Source organism: Pongo abelii, chromosome 5, assembly GCF_028885655.2.
Source record: "Pongo abelii isolate AG06213 chromosome 5, NHGRI_mPonAbe1-v2.0_pri, whole genome shotgun sequence".
NCBI classification, from domain to species: Eukaryota; Metazoa; Chordata; class Mammalia; order Primates; family Hominidae; genus Pongo; species Pongo abelii.
The window spans coordinates 148,464,570-148,483,359 of record NC_071990.2 but is presented as its reverse complement, the minus strand read 5'-3'; the positions used below and the strand labels follow the sequence as shown (position 1 = coordinate 148,483,359).

The 18,790-nt window shown below is 40.2% G+C and overlaps 1 long non-coding RNA gene across 5 annotated transcripts in view; it reads left to right on the top strand.

Moving 5' to 3' along the window:
• The window catches only part of LOC112133760 (uncharacterized), a 303,317-nt gene that overhangs the window by 237,138 nt on the left and 47,389 nt on the right, over nt 1-18,790 (top strand). For 3 of the 5 annotated variants that reach the window (XR_010140366.1, XR_010140369.1, XR_010140367.1), the window contains exon 3: nt 3,961-4,027. The exons of the other annotated variants lie outside the window; for them this stretch is intronic. This is a non-coding gene — a long non-coding RNA (uncharacterized LOC112133760). The remainder of the gene's footprint in view (nt 1-3,960; nt 4,028-18,790) is intronic. 5 annotated transcript variants of the gene reach the window in all.

Sequence of the window (18,790 nt, the reverse complement as noted above, 5' to 3'; positions counted from 1 at the left end):
TTAGGCACATTTGAGATCCCGACTAAATTGCTCAGAACACTTCAGCACAGCCAAGAGCAGCTCTTCTTTTCTGCCACACCCTACAGCACATATAACCTCTCTCCTTAATGCACAGAGAAAATATTTTTAAAACATTAGTTTGAAGAGGCAACAAATTATTAACATGCTCTCTTGTTTAGGTGAGCACTAGGTTTTAAGACTTAATTTGCAAGAATTAAAATTATAACCAGAATATTGGAAAGTAAAGAAATACTTCCACTCAAAAGATCTAACTCTAAGATGATTTTGCCCCATTTGGTCTCAAGAATTATACTGTTCCATGACCAGGCTCGGACTGTCTTAACCATTCACTATTCAAAGGAAAATATGCATGACTAAAATAAGCGAAATACCAAGGACAATTGACTGAGCCACAGCTCAGGAACTCCCTGACACCCCCAAAGACAAACTGTCCCTTGGAAGACTTTACCAGCCCTGTGTGGCCAGAGCTGCTACAAGGGCTATTTCCAACATTTCACATAAGCACTGCAGACACAGGCACTGCAGATACAAAGAACATCAAATTCAGCCAACCAGCTTCAGGTTAAGAGAAGGGCAAATATAGTCAGAACAGTGCTTAGAAATGTTTAATGAGCTTTTTTTTTTGGTACCTTGAAGGAGACAGAAATATGAAAGGCATGGCCTTGGACTTGATAGACCTCCACATCTTTCTTATCAGGCTGTGGAAATTAGAGTCTCCTCTTGTTAAATAGGAAAGGTTAGCATTTAATAGTTAATGAAGCCAAGGAGAATCTGAACAGATAAGACCCGAGTCTGTACAGGTTGCATTTGGAGAATCCCAAATCCTCTTATCTTTTCTCAGAAACTCTGCTGTTTGCAAGATATTGTTTTAAGCAGAGAGGCGACAGGAACTGCAGCAGATGCAAGAACTACTACCTTTTTGAAGGCACGCTAAAACAGAATCTATGAAGACGTGCTGCTTTGCACTTTCATGGGGCACTGTGACAACACGCTGTGTTTTTCCCCTAGATTCAAAACACGAATACCCTGGCAGCTGACCTTTAAAATATTTACAGCATTATGGACACCTTCTGAGCTTCCTACTTTTCTTTGCTTCTTGCATGGCTCTTTGATGTATTTTCTTTCGCATGCAAGTTGCTTATAATTCTGATGTGAGGAAATGTTCTGAGTTGAGTGAACCTCAGGAGGGAAGAGGGGAGCTAAACTTTCTCTTACAATGGAACTCAACATGGCTTTGGGCTAAATTTTATTTGAGGTCTGACCATATACAAGGTACGTATCTTGCCCCAATCCAACTTTCTTTTCTCCCCTTTATGTCTCTTCTCCTCAGATAAATCTAACACCACCTCCCCGATTCCCTGCACAGTACCATCAATACAGGTCATAAATAATTCCTTTCATAGGAGCCTTTTTTTATTTTTTATTTTTTTGAGACAGAGTTTCACTATTGTTGCCCAGGCTGGAATGCAATGGCACGATCTCGGCTCATAGCAACCTCTGCCTCCCGGGTTCAAGCAATTCTTTCTCCTGCCTCAGCCTTCCAAGTAGCTGGGATTATAGGCATGTGCCCAACTAATTTTGTATTTTTAGCAGAAACAGGGTTTCTCCATGTTGGTTGGGCTGGTCTCGAACTCCCGACTTTAGGTGATCCACCTGCCTCTGCCTCCCAAAGTGCTGGGATTACAGGTGTGAGCCACTGTGCCCGGCCCCTTTCATAGGAGGCTCCCGGACAACATTTCTTCTCCATTCACTTTCATTCACTTCCCCATGAAACCAATGCCTCCTGTCCCTCCCACTTTGGTGACAGTCCAAAACAACCGCTCCTCTTCCTCTGTCGTCTTCCGTCCTTTCTTTGCAAACACTTCTTTGCTTTTTCTCCTGTTGCCCAACTTTTCACTCCCTCACTCAGAACAGTTTTCTTCTATGCCCTTTCTTATCCTGTATCTATAAATCTCCTATGCTCTCAGCTGCCTCACTGAACATTCCTTCCACATTCTTGCTTTAGCTGATGGTTCTCTCACTCTGAGGACATTGTTTCCCTCATGTGGAGGTGGCCCAATTCCTCAGCTCTGGTAACTTAGCTCAGTACACTTTTCATCTTCCAAGGTACTTCCAGGCCACAAGTCCTCCTCACGGAAGCAAAAATCCTTGTTCTTTTGAGGCTTGGGATAGCTCACTAAACCACCATCTCTCCATGTCTCACTCCCTTACCAGATTCCTAGATCTCCTCCTCATGCTTTGGAAGCAACAAGCTTGTAGCCTTATTCTCCTCCCTACACCTCATCACCGTCCTGGTCTACTTTTCTGTTCACATGGATCACCCATGCAACACCCTGGCTGCTTGAATGTATGATATTCTCAGCTCCAATAACCTTTACCTTTCCCTGCTTCAGCTCTTCATTCTCATGGCCCTGCCCTCACCAAGGCCCTTCTCTGATCAGTGTCCTGCATTCTTAGCTTTCTCAGTCTATGAGGTCCACAGATCGCATTCATCCACCTTGTCAAGAAGTTCAGTCCTTCCACTAGTCCTCGGTCTTTCTGTCCATCAAACCCCTTCTTCTTCTTTCTAATGGGGTTAGATCCCATGATACCCATGGTAGGTACTTCAAGCACTTCAGTCATTCTCTTTCAATGTTCTTGCCTGCCTGCCTTCTCATTTTACTTGCCCAGCTAAACCCCAATCAATGTAGCTGTAGAGCTTCTCTGTTCCTACCTCTCACAACTGATGATTCTGGTGAATAGTAAACAACCCAGTGTATTCATGCCATTCAGATTCTATGGTCTCCAACACCAGTCTTGTCTTTTCAGTGTTGTCCTAAACGTGAATTCCCTTTTCTCTGATTCCATGAAAGGTCACCCCTGCTTCTCACAGAGCCTTTTGAAGGTCCAATATGAGTTCAGATCAGGTTGTTGTCTAGTGTCGAGGGCCTGGGAATCACTCTAGATCTTTAAGCTGACTTTGATACATCTGCTATAATTTATTATGGATTGATTTGTGGTTTTATACATTAGATTGATTTGTAATTACATGTTTCTCATTTTCAATTTCACAGTGACCTCTATAGTTCTCATCTACCTATTTTATCATGTGTCAGAAGTTATGTGAGCCATTGTGCATACACTATGATGGAACTTATTAATTAGTGTTAATATTCATATTCTTACATATCAACAAATAGTTCTACAATCCCACGTTGGTCACTTCAATAGCCTTTGACTTCCTACCGAATTTTCTGCTCTTTTTCCTTGTCTACTTTGAGTTTCCTTGAAGCCCCTGTTTGATCCTTGTGGGTCTGTTTGGTCCAGTCAGTCTCAACTTTATCCTAAGGAAACACAGACTCAGTTTTAATGCTTGCTTGAGATCCCACTCATGGGATATGTGAACTTAAGTGACTTCCTTCTCTTTCTGAGTGTATCTCAAAGTTAGATACTGTAGCTTCTTCAGTGTGAAGTGGAATAGATATTACTGCAGTCAGAAGTGTTGGTTAAAGTCTTCTGACTCTAGGGGAAAATTTAACTTGAAAGGAATTTGAACATTGTATTGTTGGAACCAAATTATGACTCTCATTCATTTTATAAGAATAAATCATAAAATCTACTTTCTGTGTAACTTGATATATTCCTTTTATTTGAAACACAGAAATTAAAGTGAGTTAATAGTGCTATTTAAGAAGAATTCTTGCACTCCAACTCCATGGCTAGAGTTGAAGTTTTTCTCATTTACTAAACAAACTACACCCCTTACTTTTAAATACATGGAATAAAATATGTATCACTGAATTATAAAAGAAACTCATGAGTATCTTCACCATTATTAATTAACTTAATGGTAAGATTGATACTTCTTTTTAAGCTAATGGGCTTCAGTTTGCTTGTAGCAATTCAGAAATGATAATAGTAGTTCCTGGGCTAACCATCTTAGTCTTATCTCTCCCCAAGGTGTAGACATCATTATCCCCATTTTGATGAGTGAACTGAGAGAACATGAGAAACCAAAGATCACACAGTAAGTACTTGGGCTGAGATTGAAAAACAGGCTGAACACTGAGCATTTCCACTCACAGGAAGTAGGTTAAAAACTTCCAAATGTGATTGCCAACATTTTTCAGATACCTATGTTCCACCCCGTCTGCCTCCTGAGTCCTACTCATCCTTCAAGTCCAACTGAAATGACAGATCCTTCAGGCCACATAGCTCTTTCTCACCTGAAGAATGACTTTTGGGGGTTGGGATGGGTTGGTATTTAGCAAAGCAGAGGCAGGGGCTTGGGCGATCTGCCTGCGGTGTATGGAATGGGCTGCCTGGAGATGCATGTGGGCTGCAAACACTAGGAAAGCTCCAAACCAGACCCAAACCTCATGAAGAGTGGAAGGAGCTGACCAACAAGCCAGATGGGATGATAAACAGGAAGGCTGGGTCATTCTGCCAGAAAAGAGGATGTTAGGCTGACTCATAAGCATAAGACCGCTAACTTGAAAGCATACTTTTGCTTAAAGTTTAGGAAGAGAAATACGATTCAATCAAAATTTATTTTGTTTTGTAACATAAGAAAAAAACCCCAAATTCCAGTAAACGTGGTAATTTAATCCAGTGGTTTAGAGGTATGTCTGAATGCAATCAGAGCGCCAACATTTCTCATTTAATCATAACATGCAATCCTTATATTAATGACGCAGTTTTAAAACAATATTGGGGATCTTAAATTAGAACTCACAGTCACCCATAGAAGGGGCTGTAACGTCATCATCTGCCTCTAAACCCTCGTACATCAAATCCCTCATCTTGCTGCTAGAGTTATTTTTTAAAACACAGATCAGCTTGAGTAACTTTCCTCCTCAAAAACTTACAATGGCTTCACACTTCTTGGGAATAGATTTCTAGCAGTGTTCTAAATTCACCATGATGGAGCACCTTTCTGACTCTCCTGGTTCACCACCCAGAGCTTCTCTGAGTTAATACTTACCTTCCCTGCCAAAGCTTGTCTCAGGCTGTTCCTGAAATTTGTTCACCTTTCCTCATCTCTCTGTATGCTAAGACCTTTTCATCCTTGATCTAACACATTCCCTCCAGGAATCCCCTACTAATAGTCCAATCTCACATACCCTGTCCCTCCAGAGAACTCTCAGACTCTGTCATACTCGTACAGCTGCAACTTACAGCTGCAACTTAAGGCAACTCCAGAGTTTCTCATTTGGTAATTCTGGGCCGAGTCCCAAGAATGTACATTTCCAGCAGTTTCCAGGTATTGCTGATGCTACTGGTCAGAGAACCCCTGCCCTATATGGTCTAGCATAATGCCTTAAAGATAGCAGGCCCAACAAATACTGGATAATTGGATAGGTCAAAGAGTCAGACATTTTGACTGAAAATTTAGAAGATGTTTTATTAAGACTTTCAGCAGTGTATTGAAGAATATAAACATGATGATTTTCATTTTAGAATAGGAAAGTAAGTAGAGTTTATATAATCTCTGAAAGTTGACAAATTTATGCTTAAGTATTGTCCAAGCTGTTCTGATCTGTATGGGACCCTTGAAAGAGGTCATAGGGCCCATGGTGAATGAAGATCAAGCTATAGGGAATTGGAAGGAAAGGAAATTGAAGATTTTCCTCAAGGACTCATGTCAGTCAAAGTAGTTCTTACTTAACCAACAAGGAAATGCAAACTCAGAAAAGCCACATAGCAAGGACCTGAGCTCCATCTGGGTCTGCAGTCCCCCACACTCAGTGCGCCATCTGCTAGCACTCATGACTCCTCAGAAGCGGTAGCATCTCATGTGGAACTAAATAACACAGACTGTGAAAATATTAGGTTCACGTCCAGGACAACAACCCCCAAAAATCCCAATTTATTTTGAATGAGTTGTAATGAGTAGGTGGCACATTTATGACACCAAGCATGTGCTGTTCTGTCACTTGGTATTCCCTAGGCGGCATTCATTTCATGCCTCCTAAGCCATGACACGGAAGGCTGGCCTTCTGTTTTTGTCTGGTCAAGATCTAGAGCTCTGTGGGAACATTTTTTTTTTTTTTTAAACATTTACATGGCCCTTTTCCGCTCTTTGGGGAAATGGGAGCGATTAGAGCCGCTGCCACCCAGAGGGTGGAATAAGTCAATGGAATGGATGAGTTAGCAGGGAATGAGTCTATACCTACAGGTAGGAAGCAAGGTTTTCATGAATCTCTAAATGCCATTTATCTGCTTTCAGAGATAAACAAACAAATAGCTCTAAGCCTTTTCTGTGACAGTGAAATAGGTTATTCCTGAGCCCAGACGACCCTCTAGTGTAGACTCAGTGCAGTGTACAGTGTGACCTGGGAACATCAGCATCGCTGGGGAACTTGGTAGAGTTGCAAGTTCTTAGGCTCTACACCAGCCCACCGAGCCAGAAATTCTAGCGGGTGGGGCCCAGTAACCTGTATTTTAACAAGCCCTCCTGGTGACTCTGGTGCAGACTAAAGTTTAAGAATTACTGCTAGCATTTAGTTATCAAGAAATAGGCAATTCTAAAAACTTCAAGTCTCTTTTCAAGGACTGTCACTAAATCATAAGCAATTAGTGCCAAAATTCTGTAGTTATGCTAAAGTGTTTTTTGACATCAAAGGTCTTAATTTTTGAAGAAGTTTCAGAAGAATGCAAAAAATTGGTTGTTGTTTTTTCCTTTTGTTTTTTGTTATTTAAAATTTTTTTTTGTATTGAATGTATATTTGAGGACAAACATTTATGTCGTAGTATGGAAAGAGACCCTGCCACAGACATTTAGAGTTGAAAGGTCACCTGAAATATCATCAGGCCTAATCCTTTTGTAGAGTTGAAGAAAGAGGCTCAAAGGTTGACATGACTCCCTGGGATCCCAGCACCTTGCTTTCCACGTGGTACCCACTTTCACTGGGTTTGTGGATAAGAAAGGGGCATAAATAATAGCAAGTAAGAAAAAATAAACGGTCTCTTTCATTTACCCTGGCTGTCATTTACCATAGCTCTGTAAGACAATACCCAAGTAAACTACCTCCATATAGTAATTCAGAATGTCTCTCTTGGGCCTCTTTAAGATTATAATTTTTATTCAAGTTTATAGATGTATTGAGGTTATAAACTATACTTTGAGACTCTGATAACATTTAAGAATCTTATTTCTGAAATATTCTCTTCATCTAATGCAGATATGTGTGCGCACATGCACATATACACCCACACATACACACTCGATGTGATTCTGCTTCCAATTGCAGAATTATGCCCCCTGGACTCTGTCCATGAACCCTCAGATGTCCCATGGAGTTGAGGTTAAGAATTTCTTCTTTAAGAAGAGTCATTTACTATTAAGGAGGAAGAAGCATCTTTCCCAGATTATTCTTTCCATCTAGAGATTTTCTTTGGGAAAGTTTTTTGCTCCTCCATGAATGAAATGTAAGTAATAGTCAAGCTTTGTTTTCCTCACCCTCCCCTCCATTGCCCCCAATTTAGCCCTGCATTTGCAAATGCCCAGCAGTGGTGTCCAAGGAGTAGATCCTCCAGTTTGTTCTCCATAGACCTTCTATGTCCTCCTCCATAAGGACTCCTGCCCTGCCACACTGCACTGGCATTGTGAATATTATTGGATGGGGGAAGGAATCTGTAGAGGCAATTTTAATATGCTGCATTGTACTGGAGATAAGCAGAACATACAACTCACTGCTGCGTGCTGGTCATACAGATGCAGCAGAAATTTTATGCACATTTGGAAAGCTTGCTTATTTCAGGATTTTGTTCAGAAGTGAGTCACTGGAGCTTCTCTTTCTCACTCGCTTTCTCCTTTGTGACTGTCTCTCAGAATGATAAAGTTCCCAACTAGCAGCCTCAACGTGAAGAAGCTCATCCAGTGACAGTGCCAAGGGACCATCACAGCAGAGTTACAGTTTCCACAATAAATAAGAGACTGAAGAAGCCCAAAGGGAGGGTTTGGAGATGAACATAAAGTAGGCTCTGGGGTGACGAGAGCTGAGGGAACCACAGTCTGGAGAGACTAGGAAGACAGTTACAATGTCTAAAATCTGTTATGTCCGAGGAGGCCACAGCCTGGAGAGACCAGGAGAGAGTTACGGTGCCTAAAATCTGTTATGTCCACAGACGTAATGCTGTTAGGAGGTCCATGGTAAAAATGTGATGATGTGACCTAGGTGTAGGAACTCTAGAATCCAGTCACATAGATTAGTCGATGGGTCACATAAATCAGAAAGCAGGACTTAAATGATTCACCATGGATACAGATATTTGCATTGGGGTGCGTTAGGGTGGTGAAGTGGGGGCCAGCTGACTCGGAGGCTGAGCTGAGAGAAGCCACACTGGTGGCTGGGGTAAATGACAGCTGCGGGAGGAGTTAAGCGGTCTGATGAGTGGTTAGAACTCCATAAATCAGATTTTAAAGTTTATTTTTTAATATTCCCATTTTTTTGAAATCTGATTCAAGAAAAAAGGGCCATTACTAGCTGGATTGGAAAAAAAAATCTGATTTTGTTTGAAACCCTTTTGTAGAACGCTCGGAATGACCCTGGCAGGCCATGAGTGACTATGTAAAAAGGAAGCCTAAATAAATAGTTCAGAGTTTAAAATATTAAAATTATCTTAAAATCCTATTTAAGCCTAGTAGACCATTTTCCAAAAGGGCTACCTTTTAAATTGAATCATCGTGTAGTAAAATGTCACAGGTTTCATAGTCATAAGCTTTAATACATATGTTTGGAGTAAGGAAGTACCATATGGCTAGTGTGTTCATTCTTCATGACAATTTTATATGTACCATTTTAATCTTCATTATTCTTTATAGACATTAGCTAATTTATGCAGTGGGCACTAGAGAGTGCAGTGTTATTTCTGCCATTGGGCAGGCAGAGGAATTAATGCACAAGGTGAAGGGCCTTGATTCTCCTAGGTCCCATTTCTGAACACTGATGCAGCTGAAATATCGAAGACACAATGACAACTTTCTGTTGACTGTAAGCCACAGAAAGATAAAATATTTGCCAGCTTGATTGGAAAGTGTTGTCACTTACCCTGCAAGTCACTTACTCTGCAAGGCTTAAATGAAGCAGAGATTTCCAAGCAATTAAGAACCCATATGCATTCCCACTTTAATACTGCAATTATAATGCCAGACTCTTGGCTACCTGCAAGAGCACCAAGGAGTGCCTCAGGTCCTTCTCTCTAGGGAGAAGGAGGCAACTTTGCTTTTCTTAGAGTTCTGTGTTCTCTTTCTGCAGCAGTTATAATGGGACCTTCTCAAAGTGAGCATTTGCGCAATCAGGCGGGTTTACAATGCTCTCTCTCCCAGGCAAACAACTTTTAGTCATTCTTTCCCTGACCTTTGTGAATTTCTTTTGGTCAAATATATTCATTGCTGGGGAAAATTGCTGGCTAGCTTCTTAATGTCCTAGGTCTGGGAAAACTCCACTACCCATTTTTTTGGCAATCATTTTGACATTATTACTTGATTCTGTCAGAGGCGTTCGAACCAGAGCAACTCCATTTTGAATAGGGGCTGGGTAAAATAAGGCTGAGACCTGCGGGGCTGCATTCCTAGGAAGTCAGGCATTCTAAGTCACAGAATGAGATGTGAGGTCAGCACAAAATACAGGTCACAAAGACCTTCCTCATAAAACAGGTTGTGGTAAAGAAACTGGCCAAAATCCACTAAAACCAAAATGGCAATGAAAGTGAAACTGACCTCTGATAATCCTCACTGCTCATTATATGCTAATTATAATGCATTTGCATGCTAAAAGACACTCTCACCAGTGCCATGACAGTTTACAAATGCCATGGCAATGTCAGGAAGTTACCCTATATGGTCTAAAAAAGGGAGGAATCCTCAATTCTGGGGATTGTCCACCCCTTTCCTGGAAAACTTATGAATAATATGCCCCATGTTTAGCATATAATCAAGAAATAACCATAAAAATAGGCAACCAGCAGCCCTTGGGGCTGCTCGGCCTATGGTGTAGCCATTCTTTTATTCCTTTACTTTCTTAATAAACTTGCTTTCACTTTATGAACTCACGCTGAATTCTTTCTTACATGAGACTCAAGAACCCTCTCTTGGGGTCCGGATCAAGACTCCTTTCTGGTAACAGTCCCCCTAAAAGTAGTACTGATGAAATTAACTAGAAATTAATTTTGGAGGATCTGATTGAGCCCTAGATAGAATGTTAAGATTGTGTAACTCTTGATCCCTTTTGGACCTAAATATTTCTTTTGGCATTTTCCTGTAGGCTGTGCAGATTTGCATGGTTCCACTAATTATTATATAAATTTGGAAATTTGGGCAAATTGTTTTGTCTCTTTAAGTTTTAGTTTCCTCATCTATAAAATGGGGGTGATCCAAGTGAAATGCTTAAGTAATGCCTCATTCATAACATGCATTACAAAGTTGTAAACAATTATTCATTATTTCATAGGAATCACAGTTTGATAATTAAATGTATTAAAAAAGGTGAATCTTTACATCAGGCGAATGCATGCCTTTGAGATTTTTTGGAAAAATATTCAAAATTTCTTTTAGTTTCTACTTTTACAAAGAAAGTAAAGAAAATATAACCTTTACAAGAACAAAAAATAGCTTGGCGAAAGTTTCCTAGAACCATTTGAATTTTGTTACTAACAGCAAACCAGTATCTCTCCAGCTTTGTGCTACATCTGCCTATTCTTTTTCTGAAATTCCTCTTTGAAAAACCACCAACATTTCTCTATGTCTTTCTTCCAATTTTTCAGTCATCCCTCTGGCTCAACTGGGACTTTGTCACCACTCTTTTTTCCGCCATTTCCTTATTGTCCACATAATTTCTGAAAAATAGAGATAGACAAAAATGGAATATGTCTGTCCACAAGAGATTCTCACAATGAAGAGAAGAAGAGGGGCATGGAGGGGAGAGGTCGTTCATTTTGATCCTGGCAGAAAACAGAAGATCCTCACAAGAACAGCACCTTACATTTCATTTGTTTCTCCTTGGCTCTTCTTTTCCTCTGAGGAACAGTCATTGCTGGAGTTGTTTCTCTTGAGACAGTGTCAACAGAGAGGCTCAGCAGTAGAGAAACTTTTATTAACCCTGGCACCAGCCTGTTCACAGGGCAGGGAGCTCTTTCACAGCCAGAAAGCAGTCAGTGTTGGAGAAAATAGACATACGAGAATTAGCAGGGAGGAGAGGTGGGCGGGAGGTGTGAACAGGCTGCAGGTAGCAATGATGAGAACATCTTGTTGTAGCATCTTTCAGGTTTGTGCAGACAAAACCAGGGACCTTGTTCCTTTTCTGGAGTTTGCTCTTCCGTGACAAGGGGATAGAGTAGTGTGACAAGGACCCCGTTTTTAGCTGAACAAAGAAGAAAGTCCTACAACAGTAGCCTATTGGAAAATCTTCCACACTTTCTTACATTTTGAAACAGAATACAGAGATTGGCATTGTTGTTCTCAATTTCAAAGCAGTAAAAGATTGTGTGTGAAATGAACTGGATGTCCCATAGTCTGATGTCCAAGCACTGGACAGTATAAAAGAGAAAGCTGAAGTAAGTGGCTGCTTTGGGAAAGTTGGTTGTTGGGAGAACAGCTCCTGTTTGGGGAACATTTTGGCAATATCACTTGCATAAAATATATCTAATATTTAACACCCACAAACATTTCCTTAGATGAACATACAAATTTTAAAACATGCATAGATGTTGCCCAAAGTTCTGCTATTTTTTTCTGAATTATAGTCTTCGTGATAAAGAAAAAAATCTGCTCAAAAAATAACTAATCTTATAAACCATTCTAAAAATATTTATAATATCAAGGCAGCTATTACAAATTCTTCTATTTTTTTAAATGACTCTATTTTCTCTTATGTTAAATCAGGTTTTGGTCTGATTTGGGAGGGTTTGTTATCCCTCTCTTCTTACAAGAACCTGTATTGATTCTTTCAATGGCAGAAAATAATTCATTTAGTTTGATACTGCTTCCCAAATATCTATATTTACTCTTAAATATCTCTATGAAAAGTTGCTCTTTCTCTTATTCTCTTTAGACGTGCAAAGGCCACTTTTTCTATAAAAGGAATAACTCCATATATAGTCCCAAACTAATGACTGTAAATCTGAAATCCAACACTTCCATCATCCTTATTGAGACTGTCAGCCTCTCACCACCCCGATGAGCAATTCCAGTTAATGTTTTACCTCCACGAAAACTCAAATGCAGAGAAGCCTAGCTCCAAACTTATTGTAGGGCCTTAGGCTAACTCATTGATTTTTCTGGGCCTGCTCTAAGATGTTATACAATAAGAATTTCCTCCCTAGTCCTCCTCAGAAGGCTTGGAAGGAATTGGAAACTAAAGGCCTAACCAAACCTTTACCATGTATAATTTTAGAACTTTGGCTGAGTATGGAAGACACATAGGAAGGCACAGCTGAGTTACGTGTAAGAGCTGGGGAGTGTTGAATTTATTTCTATAAAAATATGCGAGGAAGTTAATTTTTTGTTCATAAGAGCATGAATACTGAGGAGCTGGGATGAATGAGGCTGGAAACATGGGGCAAGACAAATGACTTTTAATAACAAAAATGGCTAATACTCAATTCTAAACTTTTGGTGAAGAGGAGCCGTAAGGCTTTTCTTTCCTTTAACATCTCTACAAGCCTTCAGTGAAGTCCACTGCCCACATAGAGGCTCTTTTATGTATAGAGAAATCAAAGAAAAACCCAGAGCTAAGCATCTGGGTTAGTGCAGAACAGGAAACACTCATTCATCAGGGCCAGGAAGGTGGAGCCAGGAGAAACCATGAGGATCTATGAGAATGTAATCCTGGAGACGTTACAGAAATCTTAAGAAAGGCAATGGATGCTCTCTGGGTTTGTTATAGGAATGAGGGCACATCTTACCATGAGCTTAACAGGGCAGTATTGTCCCTCCTCTCTCCTTAGTTCAGCTAAAGACGAGGTCCTTGCTCACGGCCACAAAAAATTAGGCTCGCAGACAATTCGAAGGGTGAGAATAATGGAGTTTATTTGGCAAAAAGGAGAAAAAGGGGGAAATAAGTACTCTCCACAGAGTGAGAATCCTGCTAGTATAGACTTCCTGCCTTGCAGCTTGAATTCCAAGTTCCACCCAGGAAGAGGAGGGCCCAGGCTCCTCCCCACTGCAATAGGCAGGAACTTCTGTGGCTCCACCCCAGTGTGCATGCCTCCCAGTGCACAGGTCAGTTGGAGGCTCTGCCAGGGAGCCCTTCCCACCTGGCTGTCTCAGTATGACCCCAAATGACAGCTGATGATCAGTCTGAGACTCTGACCAGGTTTGAAGCCAGACTCAGCCATGCTCTAGCTAATTAATATGGGGAAGGTACAAATTGGAGCCTAAGTTTCCTTATCAGTAACTGCCAATGTAATAAATGATTCAGGGTCACCAATGGATGTCAAAATAGTTAGGTAAAATATTGTTGAAGAAAGGAATAATCTCAAAGTAAAACTCCCCATATTACTTTTGAATTATAAGAGAAAATACATTCTTCCAATTGAGAGAGTAGGCAGATACTACCTTATCTGAGTAATCAAACTTAACATCAATAATGAGACTGATGATGGTATATAGATTTTTGCGGAAGAGCATCCTTGTTTCTAAGAGATAGATACTGAAGTATTTATAGGTGATATATCATGATGTTTACAACTTTAAAATGTACTGTCTATTTCTATATAGACAGAAAGCCAAGAAGCAGCATAGTAATAATCAGTGAATATAGGTGAAGAGTATGTAAATTTTTATTGCATTATTATTTCAACTTATAAGTTAAAATACCTAGCATCACATCAGGTTATGCTAGTCTGTGCTAGTTGCATGTTGATTACCTCTTCCTCTTCCTTCCTTTTTCCTGTGCTAGACTTTTTCACTTTTCCTCTATCATGATAAGCACTCATTAATGGTTATTTAAATATACCTTGGGTATAGTTACATTGCCCTCAAAAAAAGTAGACTCTGAAAAAACAGAAAGCACCAAAAGGGCAGAGTGTTGTAGAAATGCCAGGAAAGGCAGTAATTGGCAGCTCTGCGAGGTTGTCCTGTTCTCCAAGGGGCATCCCATAGTGTGACATACTAGATATTTTGTAGAATTAAGAAGAAGAAATTAGTAGCTTGGAGAAAACAATGCCCAGAATATTAATTTCTTAATAAATATGGTCATAGAACAGACATTTATTTCAGAGTGCTGATTTAGTCATGAAAAACCATGATTTTCTTTTCTTAGAACATTTGCCCCCAAGGTAATAGGTTTTAATGCCTGTGGAAATGATGAGCATTTATTTGGAAGTTGCCCCAGGGGTCTGAATTTTGCACACAGCTCATAATATACCATGGAAAGATATTTCTGCCAAAGCAGCTGGTCAGTTTCACTGGTGGCCAGTGCCTATCTTGATTTTTAGGATAAACACTTCAGGGTTCTGGGATATTTTTTCTCTTGCTGTACCTACTTCATATCTTTAAAGGTGAAATGGAAATAGAGAAGAGATGAAGGAATGTGCTTCCCTTTGGCTGTCTCTGGGGGCCATGATTCTCCTAAATTCCACTTCTTCTCTTTGTGACCTTGTAAAATGAGGCTTTTTATAATTTTATCATTAATCCTCGAAGCTCTCCTGGTAGAGGTCAGTGAGTAGTAAATTAGTTATCTTCACAACTTGTAAGGCAAGAAAACAGAAGCATTCATTGGGAAATTATTTTCTAAAATCATGTATCAAAACTGAGTTTATCAATCAATCTTTCATTCCATGTGTACAAAGCATTATGTGGCATATAGAAAGATGTGGGGAAGAAAAGAGTTTAGGACATAGTTTCTTCTACGTAAACGATAAAAATAATATAAGGTAGTGTGTGTGTGTGCATGTGCACATAAAATTGCCATACAAATTGTAAACTTCTGCCCAAATGTAAGCTGTTATTATTATTATATTCATCCAAGTTATCATCCTCCTCCTCCTCATCCTCTATGTTTATAACTGTGGAGTTCTAAGGGATTGAGAAGGAAGAAAAACGATTTACTGTTTGGAAAAACTCATTGTAGGTAAATCTTGAGTGAAAGCCATCATGCGGAAGGTTTTAATTGATACAGGCAAGGAGCAGGGCACATGTGTTCAGATGGAAAATGTAGTATGTGTGATAAGAGAGAAGGATAACAGAACTTCCTGATTGCATCAGAATGGTAAATTAATAGGAGATATGGCAGTTGGGTCCAAACAAACGTGGGAGGATAGGAAATCCAGTAGCTGGAAAGCAATAAAGCCCATGGTCTTTGATTTTAGTTGGATTTAGGAAGCAATAAAGAGTAACTGTAGGATCCTAAGAAAGGAAATATCATGACAAAGTGATGCTTTCAAGTGTTTTGAATAGTGAGCAATTGAAACCAGAAGCGGAAGGAGGCTTTTAAGATAGAGCAGATATCTTTTAAGATAGAGCAGATTCAAGACCCTGCTTTGGTTGTGATGTTAAGACAAAGACAATGGCTGTTTTGGGAGCACCCCGCTGGGTCATGTGCCTGAGAAGGAAGGCTTTGCTAGGTGTTCACCATGTGGGAACCAAAGAAGGCTAAAATGATCTAAAATCAGAGAAGATTCCCACTGGGGAAAGACTGTGAGAGAGGAAACACTACTTGGAAAGAAAGATAGTTCTATTATAGCCTGAAGGGTGTTAGGTGAGACTGGAAATCAGATTAGCATTAAAAAGTGGTGTTCTTTTAAGCACTTGTCACTCTCAGTCACCTTTGGAAAACAGCTGATCACTGATGTCTACTCTACAGTTTTTCTCCTTCTTTCCAGACTTGTTGTGAAAACATCATCTCTCCATCTCTGAGCTGCCGGGGCTCTGGGTGCCTATTTGCGGCCTGCCATTATGGGTTGGAAGGGAGTCGGTGCCACAGTGGTGGTGGTGATTGTCAGCTTGCTGAGGCATGTATTTTAGGTATTGCTGTTGTTTCTTTGTTGTTGTTTTATTTTACAGAATTTCAAATAACAAGTGAATCCAAAAATGTATCAATGATGTAATCCCTGCATTGCTAGCTCTTGCCCTTTTCTTACAAAGAAAAAATTACATTCCCTGCAACGTTCTCCCTCAACCCAAATGTGCTGTGTGGCACAGTCAAATGCATTTTATATGAAGAAGGAGAACAGGGTTGCTGTACCTGCCTGGAACTGCTGTCTTTCCATGGGGCTCCCACTTTCCACACAAAGTTTACCTAACCATATTTTACCCTCTCTGCTGCTCAGTGTCTTAGAAAGAAAAAACAATTCTAGTTCTCTTTTTTTTTTTAATACTCAAATGAGCAGGATACTTGAACAGGACTCTTTTGCCATCAGATCATATATTAATCATGAAAATGACTGTTACATAAATTTGTTAAGGACCAGGGCTGGAAGAACAATCTGTGTATTGTGCAGAACTCACTGTGCTTATATGGAATCTTTGGAAAGAAAGGATGTCAAGGGCTGTGTCCCCAAACCTTTAACCTCCCCATCTCATATGTGAACCCCTGGGACCCCTGGTTTCTTGTGGATGCAAGTAAGAAAGACTCAAGGTGTAATGGGGCTGGATAAGGGGCCATGTCCTGTTTGGCCTTCTGTCATGTCTCTGCTTCCCTTTGCTGTCACATGGCTCTTTCCAGACTAAACCGAGGGCCAGGCTGCTTATTCTCGTAGCCCAATAACAAGATGCAGATGAACTGGGGAAGAAGGGAGTTTATTTCTATAACCGGGTACAGGGAGAAGGCCTGGAAAATATCACCAGACCAACACAAAATTACAGAGTTTTCCAGAGCCTTATATACCTTCTAAGCTTTATGTCTACGTGTAAGTGTGCATTCATCTATAGACATAAGTGACTAACTTCTAACCTGTAACTAAAATCTGAGTCCTGAAGACCTTCTTCTGGAGTCTCAGTCAGTTTACTTAATCTAAATGGGTCTGAGTGCTGAGATGATTACCCTTATCTTGTCTTGGGCTAAATCATGGAGGTTTGGGGAGTTTCTTCAGAGCCCCAATAAACTTGTTTGTCCTAAATCGATCCTCTTAAGAATTGCTTTGTTATCTTGTCATGCCCAGGAAAGGCCTAGGCAAAACTCTTGGTGGACTTCTGTTACATTCCAGCCTTTGTAGAAGGATACTGGCTCTTTCCACTTTTAATATTTGACTTACCCCCTCAGTCAGTGCTGAGAGAGTTGTTATGGAGGCCTGTATTAGTGAGACCTGGCCTGCCACATGACCAGTCCTCAAATTCCAAAGGTAGTTGGTATAAATAATTTGTCTAAGTGCTCTCACCTCTTCTGAGCAGAGACTGTCATGCCTGGAGAGCATAACCTTAGTCATAATTAGTTTGGGTTCCTTTTGGACCCTTTATCTCCCTGTCCACACCCCACTCCCCGTCCCCACCAAAAAAAGAGTGGGCTGGGGATTCTTTAGCAGAGGCTGTGGGCTAGATAGTTTCAGCATGGAAAGGTGTCTAAGTATGGCAGCCCTATGACCTACATATCCCAAACACCTCCATTCCAGCCAATGCATGTACTCACTGCACCCCAGACCCATCTTTGTATTTTGCTACTGCTTTTATTCTCTGGTGTATGCCTTTTCCACCACTGGTAGTGTTTCTTCCCTTACTTTAATTGCCCCAATCCTATCTAAATACAATTGAAACTGTCCAAGAAGTCTTTCATCCTTATCTCAGGGGGAGGTGAATGCTATCTGATTATGCTCTTGCATGGCATTTTAATTCATGTATCATTTATTTAGCATCACTCTTTACTGCTTTCTATTATCTATGCACATGTGTATTTCTCATCTCCTCAACTACATTACATACCCTTTGAGGCTAAAGAATAGGTACTTAATAAAGGCCTATTAATTGAGAGTCAATTCTAAAATCTTGGGGAACTCAATGAGGTCTTGATTATCTCTTGTAAATCAATGCTGTAAAGAGCTTCCCCATTCTCTTGTGGTACTAGAGTTATGGAAGTGTACTAAGGGGAAGGAAAACAGCATATCCAATAAAGAGACAAGTCTCAGAGGAGGCGCTGACAAGGAGATACAGAGACCTTGATTACTTAATTTTAGAGTAGCAAGCATTTCAGATTCCCAGAATCTAACCTATTTCAAGTAACACCACCAAAAGACAATGGAGCCGGATTGGTGGATTATCAGAACTTTTTTCCACTAAGGTTATTCCACCCTGCCAACAAATATAGAAGAGAAGATTCATGAACTGGAGCATTAATTTAGAATCTAGAGGGAAGCCAAAGGCTGTGATAGTTTGACCTTTAGCACACAGTCTATTTCAGACTAAATTTTATTATGGAAGCACATTCCACAATATGCTTGTAGTGAGAAATAGAATCTAATCAGAGCTGACAGCAGCTCCTAGCCTCAGCAAAACTAATACAGTGTGAGTAAGAACCTGGTTTTGTGGGAATCTGAAAGCAAAATACATTGGTACCATAAGAGGACAGTGTGCCCAGGATAACCCAGGGAGTGGCTGCTGCACACCCATTAGTTACATGGATTTGATCAGTAAAGGTCAAAGTTAAATAACTGACTGCATTAACAGCTAAATAAATGCTGTTTGTGCAGCTTGTCAACAAAAACTCAAATAAGAAGAGAAGTAGCTAAAATATTGTATATTGACTTAAATCAGAGAAAATACAGGAGAAAGAAATGACTTACAAAATTAGTTCTTTGAATTAAGATGACTGACATTAAGATATTCTACTCTGTTTCTAAGGCTCCCAAATAAAGAAAC